We start from the raw sequence: 6,824 nt of genomic DNA on the forward strand, positions 1-6,824 counted from the left end.
TAGAACTAAATATGACTCAGAAGTGCACAATTCCGTTAAATATTTATTTATTCAAGATGAGCAAACAGTCTATGTGATCTGATTATTTTTTATCTGTATTTGAGCCGAAGTGGCTCAAGCGGGAGCCACAATTTCTTTGAATGTACTAAATACAGCTTAAGATTAATTTTCCAGAGGTGTCTGCTGGTGCCACTTGGTGCCTTAGCAAATCATGGTTTTAACTCCTCCCGGCATCTCAAAAAGGAAAATCTTAACTCTCTTTTTGATCTTCTCTCATTCAAGTCTTGACTATTGATTCTTGCTATAAATTCTTCCGGGACCCACCCGACACTGGATAACGTTGAAAATTCTCCAAGTGTGGGGACTGGATAGCATGTCAAAGAAGCCACTCGATAATACGCCCAATCTTATGATAACATATCACAGATTTTATATTGGCTCAAATTCTTCTATATTTACTGAGTTACCTTATCCTAAATCTGGTGTCTAGACTTCTCTATAGAACAGATTTTGGAAGTTGATAGTGGTGCATTTTTATTTAGTGGCAAATAAGCTTCTAAACTCATTAATATGTGTTGTATATGTTATGTATGTTGCAATTCTGGTAGCCTGTTAAAGTACAAGGACAATTTAATCTCCTTGGTGCCCTTGGGCATCTGGTTTTTAAAATTTTGTTTTACTTGAACCTGTTCATACCTTTTGCCTCTGTAACAGGACGTGAAAGCTTGTAATATTCCATCTTGCCAGATAACACAAGAACAAATAATACAAAGCAGTTTCGAAAAGTCAGTCGCTCATTCACCCATCTCTATTCCATCAAAAATCTTGACAGACCTCTATCAAATTCAGCCTGAAGTTTTTTCTTCTGAGCTCAAGATCCACAATGTATTAATCGTCTCCTTGTGTGGGAATTGTACCGAACCATCCTATGTCTTGGCTTTCTCCATATTCTCTTTTCTAATTACAGTCTATACCAAATTACACAGAGTTAAAGATAAGGAAGGATGCATGATGGATTTGTACAACGGTATAATGATGTTTCCTGTTTTATTTGCTATTCCTTTCCTAACGGTAGCATTCTCATCTCTTTTTGTCATCAAGTACTGGAGAGGCTTTAATGCCATTCCTTCTTGGTGTTTACTAAAAATCACTTCTAGCAATGTGCTCCTTTAAAGTGAGACATTCTCATCTCTTCAATTAAGTTTTTAAACTTCCAGCACTTGCACAGAAGCACACCATTTTTGTTCTTGTTTCAGTTATCTATTTTTGTGTGGTCTGCTTAGTCAGGAGATTGTTTAGGTGGTTCTTTGCTATTTTCTGTCTAAAACTAATCCATTTCTGTCTTTTTCTAGGATTCATAGCTTTTGGATTTCAACTCCAGTTCCTGTCGCATGTGAAATCCTTTCTTACTAGTCATTTGTAGGCTATCTGTAATTCCTGTACAGGGTCATGAAAGAACTACAAGCCTCCTTATTCACATAATTTTCTCAGTGGCAAAATTATCCTATTTGTTTAACCCTGACAGTAGATCTGGGCAGATTTTAGAAAATGCTCTTACAACCTTTCTTTTCCTGTCCTTCCTATTTCTGCAGTATTCATACAGATTCCTTTCCAGTGCTTCCCTACAGTAACGTCTCTACTGCTGTATCCACCAGCCAAGGAACAGACAGCAGTGCTGACTGGCTTGCACCCGTACTGCTTATGGCTAACCCCCGCTTACGGTGGATGCAGAGGGGACTACTTTGTTTTGCTCGGTGTGAGGGCACCCCTGCTCATGCAACAGACTCCCAGGAGGATTTGTGTTTAGACCTTTGACTAACACTCAGTCACTTCTTTCCAAGTAGCTTTGCTCCCAATGTCTCTTAACAAGTTGCTCAAAAGCTCTGTGGAAGTGCCCTCAGCACCTGTACAGCCCTTCCTCTGCCCAGCTTCGTACCACAAGCTTTGGAACCCATTAGGACTTATATTTTAAACTTATTTAAGTGCTTTAAGGCTCCCCCTGATGTTAAGCATTCCCTACAATGCTGAGCTGAGCTACAGACTACAGAAAGAACACTTTAATTTGCCATAATTTGAAAAATTTAAATTTAAAAGTATCAAATAAATAGGTTAAAGCTGTACCATGAGATAAAGCAAGTTGAAAAAAATACAACACGAATACTTGCTTGTTCTCTTTTATAAAAAAGAGAACAAGATATCTCTATCTCAGCCTACTCTGTCCTCAGGGTCTCTGTACTTGGGGGAAATCTCAAGTGTTTTATCAACTGCTGCTATAACCATGAGAGATGCCCCAAGCTTGGGAGGGAGCTGGTAGGTACTTCACTGGAGATTTGGGAAGCGCTACGAGAGCAGCACTGCTGGATGCCTTAACCACACACTGGTATTTTACTCATTTTATTTGTTTGTTTTGGGGTGTGATGATGCAGGAAGCTGGGCCACAGTAGAGGATGCTCATCTGAAGAGGATGGCTTTATACTGGGGGATCATAACAGCGTATACATCGGCTTATAATGCATTAAATGCAGAGATAACTGAAACGAGGAGACTTGATCACAAAGCGAAGAAACAGAAGCAGACCTCGTTTCACTTGGGATTCAGACATAACCCAGCGGCACAGGGGACCACGTAACACACGGGCAGGCACTCCGTTTCCAGGTGTAGTTTCAGGCGCCACAAGCAGCCCCATGGGCAGCTGCCCCAGGAGAGAAGGGGGGGAGCGCTGGAACCTTCAGAGGCAGTTGGGAAGTGACAGTTGGAGAGAGGAGGTTGGCTGAGGAACACACCACCAAGCCCAAAGGCGGCACAGGTAAACAGGCAGCGAAGGAAAGTTTAACAAAAAATTCAGAAAACTAGGCTTAAAGGAGCACCTGGGGCCTGAAGGCAAGTTAAGACGCTAGAGGAGGGAAACAAAAGAACAAAAAAGCGAATTGGGGAATAAGTGAAAGCAGCGTTGTGCTAGGCGGAGGCAGCTAGCCAGCTGCAGAGGCGAGGAAGCTCCTACTTATCTTGCCATGTTGACTACAGAAACAGACTTCAACTGACGCAGTGTCTATAAACAGAGAGGAAGAATTAGTACCCATCCAGGTAGTTGTGTCTATGACCCTAAAATCCTTACCCCACACACGCACCAGGAATTCAGCTCCTGAGGCACCGACAGTGTTATCGCGTAGCTGATACAAGGAGGAGCAGTAGGCAAAAAGTAATAAGCGCTTGCTTATTATTACAGAAACTTGGTACTGCGATTGTAAATGTTGCCCAAGAGTTGGACACACCATTCCTTCCCAAAATGTAAAACATATGAATCAGAAGTCAACTGCAGGGTAAACAGACCAAATAGAATGTTTTTTTTGTTACACATGAATTTGATTCAAAAGTAAACAAAAAATCTCAGATTGTGCTGTTTCAATCAAATTGATGGAGCAGGACAGTTACTTTGATGTGCTATTCCACTGTGCTCTTTTTTGTTAAAAGATGTATCAGAGAAGCCTTGTTCGCATGCTGATTTGCCTCTTCAAACAGCACTGCTGCTTCCTCCACAACGCTTTCTCTTTCTGGTCTTTTTCCTGCTGGTCTGAATAATTAGTTCTCTGGGGAGATCAAGTCTTTTCTTGCTTACTAGTATTGGAACAGGGAATATCTGAACTAATCCCATGATACCCCTGATAATGCTCCTTTTGACATATCGGAGATCCTTTACGGAGCATTATGTGACCCTTACTGTAGACAAATACACGTCAGATGTGCTACGTGAAACATTTACAAGCTCCAGCTAGACCCATTTATGTTTATCACTCAATGGAGCAGGACTTCCACAGTGGTATCTATGTAGCAATCCTGTTTGATAAGCTGCTACGTAAAGAGCAGAATGCCAATGTGGATGCGAGCTCTGTATTCCTGCCTGGGTGGCCATAACAGATGGTCTATAGTGGAACTTCAGTCACACAAAAAAAACGTGAAGCGGCACAAATCTGAGTCATTGGTACAAAATCTCAGTTTTGGAGGACTCTTGACTGCTGTTCTGACTGTTCAGGTGCTAAAAAGGACAGTGCCTAACTGCCCAAAAATTCCTTTCTAAGCTATTTTTAAAAATCCCTTTTGTAGGACAGTAAGGCAGTACAACTTTTAAAAAGGATAGGCTTGTCTTGTGCCTTTGACAGCAGTGGAGAAATACTGATCAAAAGAACTTATTAACACTTGTAGATCTTCAGGAAGGTTTGCAGGTATTGAATGCGCGCATATTTTTATATATACACCTATACACTTGTATGTGAGATGTTGGTCATGTGAACTTTATCTGATGACAGTTAATTTTTATTCTTGCAAACTGGTATTATATATATTTATACAAACACGTATATAAACATACACAAATACACATCTATGTAAAACACCTGTAGTACTTACTTCTTCTCCACCTCTGCTTGGGATTCATGTAATCATTTTAAAAGTAGCAACTTTTAAAAAATACAGACTAAATAGAGAATAGGAGAAGGACAAGTAACAGTGCCCCTTTGAAACATTACCAGTTTTTCTTAAATGTCTTTACAGATGGAGACTTTACAGACCAAAGCAGAAAAAAGAAAGCAACTTGGAAATAAAAGGGAAGCCAACTCCGTAAACTCTGCTGGCCAAGTGATAAAGAAAAGGTAAGATTTCTGTTTATTCACTGATAAAGCCTGTATTTTTCTTGAATTGTTACCATACAAACATCACCTGATATAACACATCAGAAAAATGCTCTACACAATCAAAATGGACAAAACATGATGCATTTTTCATATAAGAAGTAAAATAGCTGAATGCATTATTTACCAGCTTGTTCAGCTATAGTGAAGGATTAATTCTATAGCTATTACACAAAGACAGAATGAAAAGTAAAAAACTCTGTGTGCACAGGATAGTGGACTTGGACAACAGTCTTGATTTTTATCCCTTCTATGGCAGTTATTTTAATAAATAACCCACATTACATGCTTCAGTTTTAGATTTTTAGTGTTTTACAAAGTTGGATTTCATTCCGTACTGGGAAGCCCAAAGTACAACCATGTAAAATGACATGCTCAACTTCACCCAAAAAGCCAGCCTAGCCATCAGACTGTGCTAGAACTTCCCTTTTGCAGAGTGTGCTATCAATAACTTTATAAGCTGCTCACTGCACTGTTCAGTCCAGATCAAAAGCAGCACACAGGACAGTGAATAAATCTGAGAATTAAAGTATGTCACTGACAAACACAACTAACAGAATTAAGTACAAAAAACAAAGCAAAACTTGCATCTGCAGGTTCTGTCCCTCATTGATGGGGGCAACAGGAAGTTACGCTGTTTTTGCCAAGTTTTACCTTATATTGGTATAACCCCCCCCGACATACATTCTTTGTTATCAGCCCTTGCTTGCATTTAAATTATTTTAGCTGGTTTGGTTTAAGTGAATTTAAAGTTTTAAATATTTACAAATATGTACAAATCTATCTTCTAAATTTAGAGTTACACAACCATTCTGTAACAGTGGCACAGTTCAATCTTAGTTAAGTTTTGGTTTTTTAAATACAATTCTTCTGAGAAATGAAATCGATTTACAAAGGATCACAGTCTACAGTTTTCAGACTTAAAATCATGTGGAATTTTATTTTAAAAGATGTCTTTCTTGACTGCTTGATTGTCCATCTGTCCAGCAATAAAAGTGAAGGGATAGCATTAGGGCTGTTGCAGTAAATCATTTCTCAAGTAGCATCACTGTCTACTTGAGGGAGAAATAACTGGCTTGGTAGGTCAGCAGAAATGGGTGCGAGGGTAAAACAGGTCAGCAAAATCATCAATAGATCATACTGACTCGAAAATATTTGTATTGGCACATGTAAACAGGAATGCAGTCTGTGACAGGGATGACAGCAGATGCTGGCGGTGTTGAGGCCTTAATTGTAGTACTGTGTCCAGTCTTGGGTGCTGCAGTTCAAAAAATATGTGAATGATTTTGAGACAACACAGGGAGAAGAAATAAGCATCTTGAGAGGATTAAAACTGTGACACACAAGGAAGGACTGAAATGAAGTGGAATTGCTTAGTCTATAGGTAGAAAAATGTAGGGAAGACATATTTACATATGCAAGAGGCATACTGAGAGACGAGAGGCAAAACTGTTCACATCCATTACAGTTACACCTCAGTAGCAGTGAGCTTTTATTTTAACTAGTGTTCCAGGTTCCTCAGTGTGAGCTGGACCAGGGAACTTACCTGGCTGAAAATTAGCAATTTTGAAAGTAGTTTCACAACAGCTTAAATCACCCTAAATCAAGCCTGCCACGGTCCCACCTCCTCCGTTATGCCAACACTGGTACTCGCATACCTGGAGAGTAATCTGAGTGGGACAAAAACTAGGTATCCTTTGTAGGATTAGTAACGTTCACAGCGTTCAGGCACTCACTATGTGCACAAACATAGGGGGGGATGTGACTGACCCATCAAAGCAACCAGCTCTCAAACTGCGCTTGAGTTCATTTCCGAAAAAAAACTACTGTACCTCAGAGGGTTTTGGTCATATCAACACAGGAGGACTACTGCTCATATGAGTCAATTTTTTCTCCTGCCAGAAACACAGGGGGAAACAGTGGATAGTATTTTCAAACATAATAGTCATATTAACACCATTAGTTGTATTTTGGGGAAAAAAAAGCCCAACCACCAAACACCACGCCATCAGGTAAATAAACAAGATTTATGATATTTAACAATACTATTTACAAGCACTCGTTGTGCTGGCCGCTACACATATAAATACACTCGGAAAAAAAAAAAAAAAGGCAAAATGATTCAGACAACAATCATAC

Source organism: Pygoscelis adeliae, unplaced genomic scaffold (genome assembly GCF_000699105.1).
Source record: "Pygoscelis adeliae isolate BGI_AS28 unplaced genomic scaffold, ASM69910v1 Scaffold179, whole genome shotgun sequence".
NCBI classification, from domain to species: Eukaryota; Metazoa; Chordata; class Aves; order Sphenisciformes; family Spheniscidae; genus Pygoscelis; species Pygoscelis adeliae.